The following is a 13,906-nucleotide window of genomic DNA, read 5'->3' on the forward strand; positions in this document are numbered from 1 at the left end:
CCGCGGGAGAAAGATGAGGCTTTCTACTCCCGTAAAGATTTACACCCTCGGAAACCCTGTACAGGGTTGCTATGAGTCGGAGTCGCTATGACTCGAAGGCACTTAACAACAACAACAAAGATTTATAGCTTTAAAAGCCCTATATAGGAACTGACTCCATAGCACACAACCACCACCACCAATATACAAGAAAAGATAAAAGCAGAGATGCTTTGGCTGAACAAAGAGAGTATGAAGTTTCACCTTCTTGAAGTTCCTGATGCAGTGTCATAAAATCTCTAGAGTTTTAAGGAATGTAGAACCTCTAATTCAGCCCAAATTTCTCATTTTACAGATGAGGAAATGGAACTGGAGATGAAGGATAATTTGTCCAAGTCATTAAGTTAGTCACACACATACACACACACACACACACACACACACACACACACACACAAACTATTGCCCAGCTCTTCAAGGGGTATATAAGTTTTAACAGAGGGGAAAAAAAAGTTTCTTTTGCTTAAATAAAGGGTTGAATTGGCAAACTTGATTAAGGAAGTTTACAAGAAGTAGAATAGAGCATATTATAAGACTGGCCTTACCAGGAGGGGGTCTAGTTTCATATAATAAAGACAGTACCTTCAAGAAAAGTAGCAGTTTTCTAGGGGATAAATCTTAGAAATCTAGTTAAAGTAACTTCTTATCATAAATTTTATTAATTTGAACTTCATTTGAGCTAAATTTAACTTCTTTACTATTTAATTCAGTGACTCTATATATAATAATTTAGAAAGGGCCCACTAATGAAAATTCTTGTTGTTGAAAGGTGCCATCGAGTTAGTACCAACTCATAGCAATCCTATGCACAACAGAATAAAACACTGTCTGGTCCTGGCCCAACCTCACAATCGTTGCTACACCTGAGCCCATTGATGCCACCACTGTGCCAATCCATCTCACTGGGTACCCCTCTTTTTCTCTGACCTTCCACTTTACCAAGCATGATATACTTCTCCAGTCACTGCTCCCTCCTGACAATATATCCAAAGTATGAGAGATGAAGTCTGGCCATTATGGCCTCCAAGGAGCACTCTGGCTGCATTTCTTCCAACACAGATATATTTGTTCTTTTGGCAGTTCATGGTACTTTCAATGTTCTCCTGAAACACCATGATTCAAATGCATCAATTCTTCTACAGTCAGTCTTCCTTTTTCACTATGCAACTTTCGCTTGCATATGAGGTTATTGAAAATACCAGGGCTTGGGTCAGGCACACCTTAGTCATCAAACAGACATCTTTGCTCTTCAACACTTTAAAGAGGTCCTGTGCATCAGAGTTGCCTAATGCAATACGTCATTTGATTTCTTGACTGCTGTATCCATGAGTGTTGATGGTTGATCCAATCAAAATGAAGTATTTGGCAGCTTCAATATTTTCTCCATTTATATGGATGCTACTTATTGGTCCAGTTGTGAAGATTTTTGTTTTCTTTACATTGACGTACAACCCATACCAAAGGTTGTGGTCTTTGATCTTCGTCAGTAACTATTTTAAGTCCTCTTCACTTTCAAAAAGCAAGGTTTTATCATCTGCACATCACAGATTGTTAATGAGTCTTCCTTCAATTCTGACACCATATCGTGGATTATTTGTTCAGCATACAGATTGAACAAGTATGGTGAATGAATACAACCCTGGAGCACACTTTTCCTAATTTGAAACCATTTGGTGTTTCCTTGTTTTCTTTGAACAACTGCTTCTTGGTCTGTGTACAAGTTCTTGATGAGCACAATTAAGTGTTTCAGAATACTCATACTTTGCAATGTTGTCCATAGCTTGTCATGATACACACAACTGCATAATCAGTAAAGCACAGGTGTTCTTGTATTCTCTGCTTTCAGCCAAGATCCATTTGATGTCAGCAATGATATCTCTCATTCCATGTCCTCTTCTGAGTTCTGCTTGAAATTCTGGGAGTTCTCGCCATTTTTGCATTATTTTTAGTAAAACTTTACTCACATGGGATATCAGTGATATTGTCCAATGATTTCCACATTCTGTTGAGTCACCTCTCTTAGGAATGGGTGCAAATACAGATCTCTTTCAGTCAGTTGTTCTTCCACATTTCTTGGCATAGATGAGTGAGTGCCTCCAGTGTCACACCAGTTTTTTGAAAGATTTTAGTTTGTATTTCATCAATTCCCCGTGCCTTGTTCTTTGCCAATGACCCCAATGCACCTTGGATTTCTTTTTCAGTATCATTGGTTCTAGATCATATGCTATCGTCCTGAAATGTTTGAACATTGACCATTTCTTTTTGGTACAATGACTGTGTATTCCTTCCATCTTCCCCCTCCCCCCTCTTCCATCTTCTTTTGATGCTTTCTGCGTCATTCAATATTTTGCCCATATAATCCTTCAATATAGCAAGTTCAGGTTTGAATTTTTTCTTCAGTTCTCTCAGCTTGAGAAATGCTGAACGTGTTCTTCCCTATTGGTTTTTTAACTCCAGGTCTTTGCACATTTTGTTATAATATTTGACTTCGGTGTCTTTTCTAGATGACCTTTGAAACTTTCTGTTCAGCTCTTGTACCTCCTCACTTCTTCAATTTGCTTTAGCATCTCTATGCTGAAGAGCAAGTTTCAAAGTCTCTTCTGACATCCATTTTTGTCTTTTCCTTCTTTCTTGTCTCCTTAATGACCTTTTGCTTTCTTCCTCTATGATGTTCTTGATGTCCTCCCACAACTTTCCTGGTCTTCAGTCTTTAATGTCTAATGTATCAAAACTGTTCCTCAGATGATCTCTAAATTCAGGTGGGATATATTCAAGGTCGTATTTTGGCTCTTGTGGACTTGTTTAAATTTTTTTCAGTTTCAGCCTGAATTTGCATATGTGCAGTTGATGGTCTGTTCCCAAATGCCCCTGGACTTATTTTGGTTGATGATATGGAGCTTTTCTACCATCTCTTTCCAAAGATGTAGTCGATTGAATTTCAGTGTATTTCATCTGGTGAGGTCTATGCTTACCTTTTATTTTGTTTGAAAAGGTATTTGCAATGAAGAGTTTATTGGTCTTACAAAATTTTATCATACAATCTTCAGCATTGTTTCTATCACCAGGGACATATTTTCCAACTATTGAGCCTTCCTTCTTGTTTCCAACCTTTGCACTCCAATTGCCAATAATTATCAATATATCTTGATTACATGTTTAATTAATTTCAGACTGAAAAAACTGGCAGAATTCTTCAATTTCATTATCATTGGCTTTAGTATTTGGTGTGTAAATTTGAATAATAGTGGTATTAGCTGGTATTCTTTGTAGGCGTATATTACAGATAGTGCTGTACCTCATGATTGATTTTGATATGTTCTTTTTCATGATGAATGCAATGCCATTGCTTTTCAATGTATCATTCCTGGCATAGTAAACTATGTGATTGTCAGATTCAAAATGGCCAATACCAGTTCATTTCAGCTCATCAATGCCTAGGATAAGGAGCTCTGGCAGCATAGTGGTGAAGAATCAGGCTGCTAATCTCACGGTCAGCAGTTCGAAACTACCAGCTGTTCCGCAGGAGAAAGATGAACTTTCTGCTCCCGTAAAGATTTACAGCCTTGGAAACCCTGTACAGGGTTGCTATGAGTCGGAACCGACTCCACAGCACATAACAACAACAACAATGCCTAGGATATCGATGCTTATACGTTCCATATCATTTTTGACAGTTTCCAATTTCCCTAGATTCATACTTCATACATTCCATGTTCTGATTATTAATTGCTGTTTACAGTTGTTTCTTTTCATTTTGAGTTGTGCTCCATCAGCAAATGAAGGTCTTGAGGACTTTGCTCAATTCGCGTCATCACAGTCAACTCTATTTTGAGTGGCTTCCAACCTGAGGTGCTCATCTTCTGGCACTGTATCTGACAATATTCTGGTGAACTTCATCATTTTTCAATATTTAATAATCCACTACTTACAGAGTCCCACAACTATTTATAAGTTTTGCAGTGACTAAATATTCAGAAATAGTTCCTTTCCTTCTTCCTAGTCTGTCTTCCTCCGGAAGCGGACCTGAAATCTGTCCATTGCTGGTGACCTTGCTGGTATTTAAATTACCCATGGCATAGCTTCTAGAATCACTGCATCACACAAGCCACCACAGTATGACAAAATGACAGACAAGTGGTGGCTAATGAAGGGACGTGGAAAATGATACATAATTTTTTTAAAGACATAGACTTTTAGTACTTAGGTTGTTGTTGTTGCTGTTGTTGCTATGTGCTGTCAAGGTGGCTATGACTAATAGCAACCCTGTATAGTGTTTCCTAGGAATGGTTGGTGGGTTTGAGCTGATGCTGACCTTGCAGTTAGCAGTACAGTGCTTATCCTACAGTGCCAAACAAGGATTTAGGTGTTGTTGTTGTTGTTAAGTGTCGTCAAGTCGACTATGATTCATACCTACCCTTTGTTGGGTTTCTGAGGAGCAGCTGGTTGGTTTGAACTGCTGACCTTGTGGTTCACAGTCCAGTGCTGATCCTATAGCGCAAGATTCTGTTAATTTAGAACCATAGGATTTTTAGACTAGAAAGGAACTTTGGAAGTTATCTGGTCCAGCTGCTTTTGCTTTTTTTCCCTTTATAAATGAGGAAAATAAATTTTAGAGAAATTAAGTTGCCTTTGCCCAATGTAAATGGGAAGTTAGTGAAATCATTGAAACTAGAATTCTATTCTTACAAATTAGTCCAATCTAACAACAACAACAACTTGTTAAATCAAGTCCTAATCTCCATCTGAAAACACTGCCAGAATATGTTGTTGTGTTTTTTTTTTGCTGTGTTTATTTGGAAACAACAAAGCTATATTTAAAAAATATTCTGCAATTTAAATTTATCATTAATTCAAACAAGATTCTGTCCTCCTCCACTTCACTCCCCCTCCCCACCATGGTGCCCCAAACAGGAAGGTACTGTATACCAGGGCATCATCAGTTACCTGCACACGGTTGCCATACTCATGCAGTCCAACTTCAAACCTAATCTGTGAGGTTAGACTGTATGTCACAAATATCTGGAATACAAAAGCAACACGTAAATTCAGTACTGAAGATCTTTTTGTAATGAACTGGAAGGCTATTTTGTGTCAGGGACTCTTTTAGGGTTCAGAGATACAGTTTCAGCCCTCAAGGAACTCTTATAATCTAGTAGTTATCAAGGGTTGGTTTCTGAGTTTCTTTTTTGTTTGTTTGTTATTTTAACTTTTTATTGTGGAAAATTCTAAACATGCTCAAACGTTGGCAGAAGAGTATAATGGATTCCAAGTTTAATAATTATTAACTCAAAATCAATCTTATTTCACTGATACGTCTACCCATTTTTTCCCATCTGATATTATTTTGAAGCAAATTCAAGGAATCATATAATTTCATCCATAAATATTTAAGTATGTATTTCTAAGAGATAAGGAACCTTCAGAAAATAACCACTTTACTATTATCACACCTAAAAATTAATAATTCCTTAATATCATTAAATATTTGGTCACTATACAAATTTCTAGTAGTCACATTACAATTTTAAATTTCTTGTTTGAGTTGCCTTCTGATGAGTTCATACATAGATCCTGTCATAAAGAGGTAAAACTCATCATAAATGCTTGGATAAAAATTTTTATCACCAGAAAATGCTAAGTCATCTCTTCAATGTTTTCTAAATTACAGATATTGTCTTAAAAATTTGGTTGAAAATATATAACCTCCTAAACTCACTGCCATTGAGATAATTCCAATTCATAGCGACCCTGCAAGACAGAGTAGTACTGCTCCATAGGGTTTCCGAGATGGTAAATATTGCCTCTGTTGTTGTTGTTGTTAGGTGCCATCGAGTTGGTGCCGACTCATAGCGAGCAACCTTATGCACAGCAGAACAAAATACTGCCCGATCCTGAGCCAACCTCACTACTCTTGCACGCTTGAGTCCATTGATGCTGCCACTTGGCCAATACATCTCACTGGGGGATCTCTTTTTCTCTGACCTTCCACCTTAACAAACATGAGATCCTTCTCCAGCGACTAGTCCCTCCTGACAATATGTCCAAAGTATGAGAGATGAAGTTTGGTCATCTTGGCCTCCAAGGAGCACTCTGGCTGCACTTCTCCCAACACAGATATGTTGGTTCTTTTGGCAGCCCATGGCACTTTCAATATTCTCCTTCAACACCATAACTCAAAAGCATCAATTCTTCTATGGTCTTCTTATTTACTGTCCAACTTTCACATGCATATTGAAAATACCATGGCTTGGGTCAGGCACACCTTAGTCCTCAAGCTGCCATCTTTGCTCTTCAACACTTTAAAAAGGTCTTGTGCAGCAGATTTGCCTAATGCAATATGTCATCCAATCTCTTGACTGCTGCTTCTGTGAGTGTTGATAGTTGATCCAAGAAGAATGAAGTCCTTGACAACTTCAATCTTTCCTCCGTTGATAATGTTCTTTATTGGTCCAGTGGTGAGGATTTTTGTTTTCTTGACATTGAGATGCAATCCATAACAATGGCTGTGGTCTTTGATCTTCATCAATAAATATTTTATGTCCTCTTCACTTTCAGCAAGCAAGGTTGTATCATCAGCATATCACAGCTTGTTAATGAGTCTTCCTCCAATCCTGATGCCATGTTTTTCTTCATATAACCCAGCTTCTCAGATTATTTGCTCAGGCATACTGTACAGGGTCGCTATGGGTCGGAACCGACTCAATGGCACTTAACAACAACAACAACAACAGGTTAAAAAACTATGGTGAAAGAATACAGCCCTGTTGTACACCTTTGTTAATTTTAAACTATTCAGTGTTCCCATATTCTGTTTGAACAACTGCCTCTTGGTCCAGGTACAGATTCCTCATGAACACAATTAAGTGCCCGGGAATATTCATACTTCGCAATATTGTCCATAGCTTGTCATGATCCACACAATCAAAAGCCTTTGTGTCGTCAATAAAGCACAGGTAAACATCTTTCTGATATTCTTTACTTTCAACCAAGATCCATCAGACATCAGCAATGATATCCCTTGTTCCACGCCCTCTTCTGAATCTGCTCTGAACCTCTGGAAGTTCTCTGTCAATGTATGCTTGTAGCTGTTTTTGTATTACCTTTAGTAAAACTTTACTCACTTGGGATATCAAAGAGATTGTCCGCTGATTTCTGCATTCCGTTGGGTCACTCTCTTTGGAATTGGCACAAATACGGATCTCTTCCAATCAGTCGGCCAAATTTCTTGACATAGATGAGTGAGTGCTTCCTGTGCCACCTCACTTTCTTGAAAGATTTCCATTTTTATTGCATCAATTCCTGGTGCCTTGTTCTTTGCCAATTCCTTCAGTGTACCTTGGATTTCTTCCTTCAGTATCATTGGCTCTTGATCATATGTTACTTTTTGAAACAGTTGAACATCAGCCATTTCCTTTTGGTACAGTGACTCTGTATATTCCTTCCATCTTCTTGTGATGCTTTCTGCATCATTCAATAATTTGCCCAGAGAATCTTTCAATAACGAAAGTCGAGGCTTGACTTGTTCTTCAGTTCCCCCAGCTTGAGAAATACTGAGCAAGTTATTCCTTTTTGGTTTTCTGATTCCAGATCTTTGCACATTTTGTTGTAATATTTGGTTTTATCTTCTTGAGGTGATCTTTTGAAGTTTTCTGTTCAGTTCTTGGACCTCCTCATTTCTTCCATTTGCTTTAGCATCTCTATGCTGGAGAGTACGTTTTAGTGTCTCTTCTGACATCCATTTTGACCTTTTCCTTCTTTCTTGTCTCCTTAATGACTTTTTGCTTTCTTCCTGTATGATGTTCTTGATGCTGTCCCACAACTTTTCTGGTTTTCTGTCTTTAGTGTTTAATGTATCAAATCTGTTTTTCAGATGATCTGCATATTACAAGTTGTTAATGATCCTTTCTCTAATCCTGATGCCATGTTCTTCTTCGTATAGTCCAGTTTCTCAGACTATTTGATCAGCACACAGATTGAATAAGTATGGTGAAAGGGTACAACCTTGATGCACAGCTTCCCTTATTTTAAATCATTCAGTGTCCCCTTGTTCTGATCCAATGACTGCTCTCAGTCTACATATTGGTTCTGCATGAACACAATTAAGTGTTCCGGAATACCCATTCTTTGCAATGTTATCTATAGTTTCTTATGATTCACATATGTGAATGCTTTTGCATAGTCAATAAAACACAAGTACACATCTTTCTGGTATTCTATTTCAGACAAAATTCATCTGACAACAGTAGTGATATCCTTCATTCCACTTCCTGTTCTGAATCTGGCTTGACTTTCTGGCAACTCCTTTTCAATGTATTGCTGTAACTGTTTTTAAATTATTTTCAGCAAAATTTTATTTGCTTGTGATATTAATGATATGGATTTGTGGCTATAGGACAAGCACTGGACTGAAAGGTCAGTTAGAACTGCAGTCTCTTTCAGTCCTTTTAATGACCTTTTGCTTTTTCATAACTTTTTTATTCTGACATCCATTTTGTTCTTTTCGTTCTTTCATGTCCTTTTAATTGCCTTTGTTTTTTCATGTCTAATGTTCTTGATGTCATCCCACAAATAATCTTCAATCATTAGTATTGAATGCATCAAAACCATTCTTGAGATGGTCTTCAAGATCTGGTCTTCAAGAACTGGTCTTCAAGACACACCAGGTAGGTCCTGGTGTGGTGTTGTGGGTTGGTTCAAGCTCACCAGCCACTCCTAGGAAGTCCTATACAGGGTCTCTATGAGTTGGAACTGACTCTACGGCACACAACAATCCTCAAGGTTATATTTTGCTTTTTTCATATTTTAACTTTTGTAGATTTATTTTAATTTTCTCTAGCTTTAGCATGAATTAGCACATGAACAATTGATGGTCTGTTCCACATTCTGGCACTGGCCTTGTTTTGGCTGATGATATTAAATTTCTCCATCATCACTTCCCACAAATGTAATCAATTTAATACCTGTCTATTTCATCTCGCAAAGTCCACATGTATATCATTGAAAAAATGGTATTTGCAATGAATAAGTTGTTGGTCTTGCAAAACTCTACCTAGTGATCTCCAGCATCATTTCTAACACCACAGTCATATGTTCCAAGTACTGATCCTTCCTTTGTGTTTCCAACTGTCACATTACAATCATTAGTAATTACCATTGCATCTTGATTACATGTTTGATTAATTTCAGACTGAAGAAGTTGGTAGAATTCTTCAATTTCATTATCAATGGTTTTAGTGGTTGATGCATAAATTTCAATAATAGTTGTAGTAACTGACCTTCCTTGTTGTTGTTAAGTGCCGTCAAGTTGGTTCCAACCCATAATGAACCCGTATAGAGTTTCCAAAGAGTGGCTGGTGGGTTTGAACTGCCGACCTTGTGGTTAGTAATCCAGTTCTTATCCTCAATGCCACACCATATCACAGACAGCATTGTACTTCACAGTGTTCCTTTTGATGATTAATGTAATGCCATTTCTCTTTAATTTGTCAGCCCCAGTAGAGTAAACCCTATGATTATCTGGTTCAAAATGGCCAGTAACAGTCCATTTTAATTCACTAGTGCCTAGGATATCAATCTTTATGCTTTCCATTTCACTTTTGTTTTGTTTTTGGATTTTCTTTGCAGACTGGAGTCGGGTGCTGAAGGAGATTGAGAGGATCAGAATTCACCCACCCCTCAACAGCACCATGAGTACTTTTCTACCTATAGTCTTTCATGAGTGAGACAGTCTATTGGTGGGGAACTAATCTTAAAAAAGGAATGTTGTGCAATAGGATACAGAATAGAGTACTGCTTTGTAAAACTCATAAACCAGCTGTCTTCTGTTGACTCCAACACATGGAGACCCGAGGTATGTCAAAGAACTAACTATATGCCCCATGTGACACTCAATGGATGATTTTTTGGAAGTACATCTTCAAGCCTTTTTTGAGGCACCTCTGGGTAGATTAAAACCTCCAACCTTTAGATTAACAGTTGATTGCTAAATCATTGGCATCATTAGAGACTCTTTTTTCCTTCTACAGGGTGGATGAATCAAGTCTGCAAATAGATTCAATTGAGTGAGTTTGGATCAGATGAGATACTGCCACTGACTTATTAAAAAAACCTTTTAGATTTCAGACTTGTGACAAAGGACTGTGGACTCCTGTAAGTGTCATCATGTAAGTTTCTTCCTTCCTTTTTTCTTTCATGCCTCTCCAACTACCCTTCTTTATTTTTGTCTGTTTTTTTTTTTTTTTTTCTGTCTGTGCAATGTTTCTTTGTCTTTCTCTTTTTCCAGTCTTCTGTTTTTGTTTTCTTTTCTCTCATTAACTCTGCAATGTGGTCAGTGAGAGCCACTGGCAGGCTGAATCTTTGTTTCTTAGTATTTGCAGCCGGAGATGGCATGGGGGTGGGAGGTACTAAGGTTGATTTATGCAGTGTGTTTTATACATTTGAGCATGTTTGTATTGTTTTTCCAATAGAAAAGGCTACAGTCTGAGAAGGCAGCATCCAGTATGGTGTGGGAACTCAAGAAATGGAGGCTGGCCATCATCAGCAACCACAGGAGCCTGAAGTTTGAATCTCAACCTACCTTGACCCCTTGGGCAAGTGGGCCTGGGCAAGTGGAACTCCTCCCTGAGCCTCAGTTTCTCTTTCTAGAGCATGGGGCTCCTAGGGAAGAGATGAGATTGTGGGGGCACTGGGCCTGTAGTATGTGCTACAGACATAGTCATACTCCTAACCCTCCCATGTGTCTGTCTGTTGTTAAATGCTCTAGAGTTGTTCCCTGACTCGTGGTGACACCATGCACAACAAAAGGAAATGTTGCCTAGACCTGTATCATCCCCATGATTTGTTGCAGGCTAGACTTCTGTAACCTACAGGGTTTCCCTGGGCTGAGTTGTAAAAATAGATCGCCAAGCCTTTCTTCCTAATTGTATTAGTCAGTCATCTCCACTGAAACCTGTTCAGTATTGCAGCAGCAAAAGAATCTCCAATGACAGAGAAGTGGTGGCTGCACTTGAGGGACACTGGCTGGGAATGGAACCCAGGTCTCCTGCATAAAAATGGAAACTACCGTGAAACCACCACTGTCCTCACCTGGAAATGGCTCAGTGCTGGTTCTCCTGGGGGTTGACAGCAGTCCAAAGATTCTTCACCTCAAGGATCAAGTCTGTACCCTTGGTATACAGGGTTGATAGGATGGGCAACTTAGACACTGCCTACCTAAAAAGGGGGAGGAGGTGTTTAGAGGCACAAAGTGGCTGGCTTACAAGTTTTCAAGAGGGAGTTTAGTTTCAGAGTGTGTGGGGGAAGGTAGAATCGCCACTAAATAGTTTTCATCTTGTCTAGATGGGTCTGGTGAAAGATGGGGATAGGATTCTTTTGATTCAATAATAATTGTTATCATAACTAATTGCGATGGTCACAACTGTAAAGGTAGAAGTTTTGTAATATAAGCGGGGAAGTAGTTGATCTTACATTCCAGGAACAGAGTACCCTAGGGCCATTAAAGGAAAAGAGCATGAGTGGAATGTGTGACCTTATCAGAGATTCAGCAACACCAGAGATGGAGGCAGAGGTAATGGCGTGGAGAGATAGAGAAGCTGATGACTCTAGACTCATGGAAAGAGAAAGGCAGTGTGCTGGAAGCCAAGAGGCAGCTTGCAGAATGTGCCCTTTGATTGTTTAACTAATTATATATTCCTGAGTGTTTTTGTGTACATCAAAAAAACAAAAAACAAAACAAAACAAAAATTCAGAGGGAATGGAAGACAATACTGTTAAATGAGGATGCATGGAGGGGATTGTAATCATTGCAATGAAACAAAGTAAAATACGATGACTGCAAAACCAATGTTTGCCCATGTAATCTATCACTCAATTCACAATAAAAGCGTCAAAAAAAATTCAGTCAATGTAGGGAGACACATACCTTAAAACAAGCAAGCATATGACATTAAAAAAAGCAGCATTTACAAAGGTGTGGAAAGAAGCAGTAATTGAAACAGGAAAATAGGGAGGAAATGGAGTAAGTGATGTTGCACTGTGCAGATTACAATAAATGACATGATACAAAAGTGTATGAACTGCTGAATGAAAAACTAATGTAATCTGTAAATCTTCACTTAATTCACTAAAAATTAGTCAATGTAACCAAATTTATTAGCAAACTTTAAAAAATTATAATTTCAGTATATCCATAAAAATCATTTGGCCTAATCCAACATTCATTCCTGATAAAAATATCAGGAAACTAGAAATAGAAAGGAACTTCCTCAACCTAATATGGGGCATATATGAAAAACCTAAAGTCAACATTATAATGAATGGTAGATGAACAAATGCTTTCCTACTGAAACCAGGAAAAGGTAATGTATATTGGTTCTCATAAGTTTTACTTAACACTGTACTAAAAGTGCCTATGGCATCAGGTTTGGAGGAAGACTCATGAACAACCTGCAGTACGCAGATGATATAACTTGCTGAAAGTTAATAAGACTTAAAATACTTACTGATGAAGATCAAAGACCACAGCCTCTGGTATGGATTGCATCTCAGTGTAAAAAAATCCTCACCAATGGACCAATAAACAACATTATTATCAATGGAAAAAAGATTGAAGTTGTCAAGGAATTCATTCTTCTTGGATCAACTATCAACACTCATGTAAGCAGCAGTCAAGGAATCAAACAATGTGTTGCATTGGGCAAATCTGCTGCACAAGATCTTTTTAAAGTGTTGAAGAGCAAAAATGTCAGCTTGAGGACTAATGTGTGCCTGACCCAAGCCATAGTATTTTCAATAATCTCATGTGCATGTGAACGCAGGACAGTGAGTTCTTTTGAGTTATGGTATTGGAGGAGAATATTGAAAGTGCTATGGGCTGCCAAAAGAACCAACAGAGCTGTGTTTGAAGAAGTACAGCCAGAGTGCTCCTTGGAGGTCAGGATGACCAACCTTTGTCTTTCAAACTTTGGAAATATTGTCAGGAGGGACCAGTCGCTGGAGAAAGATATCATGTTTGGTAAGATGGAGGGTCAGAGAAAAAGAGGAAGACCCCCAGTGAGATGGATTGGCAAAATGGCAACATCAATGGGCAACAATTGTGAGGCTGGCCCAGGACCAGGCAGTGTTTTGTTCTGTTGTGCATAGGGTAACTATGAGTCGGTACCGACTCGATGGCACCTAACAACAACAACAACAAAGAGCCTAACAAGTACAATGCTGTTGTTGTTGTTGTTATTGTTAAGTGTTGTTGCTTTGGTTCTGACTCATAGTGATCCTCTATATTATTTTCAAGAGCAGCTGGTGGGTTTGATTCGATCTTGTGGTTAGTAGTTCAGTGCTTATACTATAGCACCGCACAAGTATAATAAGGCAAGAAAAAAAAATGGATTGAATTGGGAAAGGAAGAAGTAAATTATCTTAATCCACATTAAACATGGTAATGTATGTAAAACATTTGATAGAATCTATATATGTTGTTGTCAGGTGTCATCGAGTTGGAACTGACTCATAGTGACTCCATGCACAGCAGAATGAAACAATGTTCAATCTTGGGCCAACCTCACTACCTCTGCAACACTTGACGCAATCAATGGTGCCACCTGGCCAATCCATCTCGTTGGGGGGGGGGTCTCCCTCTTTTTCTCTGACCCTCCCACCTTACCAAATAAGATCTCCTTCTCCAGCGACTGATCCCTCCTGACAACATGTCCAAAGTATGAGAGACGAAGCCTGGCCATCCTGGCCTTCAAGGAGCACTTTGGATGCACTTCTTCCAAAACAGATCTATTGGTTCTTCTGGCAGTCCATGGCACTTTTAGCATTATATATATATATATATATATGTTGTTTATATATATGTTGTTGTTGTTAA

The 13,906-nt window shown here is 38.5% G+C and overlaps 1 pseudogene; it reads right to left on the reverse strand.

Annotated features, from left to right (window-relative positions):
• Nucleotides 1-13,906, reverse strand: part of LOC102820030 — a 185,351-nt pseudogene that overhangs the window by 93,137 nt on the left and 78,308 nt on the right.

This window comes from Chrysochloris asiatica, unplaced genomic scaffold (assembly GCF_000296735.1).
Source record: "Chrysochloris asiatica unplaced genomic scaffold, ChrAsi1.0 scaffold00118, whole genome shotgun sequence".
Lineage (NCBI taxonomy): Eukaryota > Metazoa > Chordata > Mammalia > Afrosoricida > Chrysochloridae > Chrysochloris > Chrysochloris asiatica.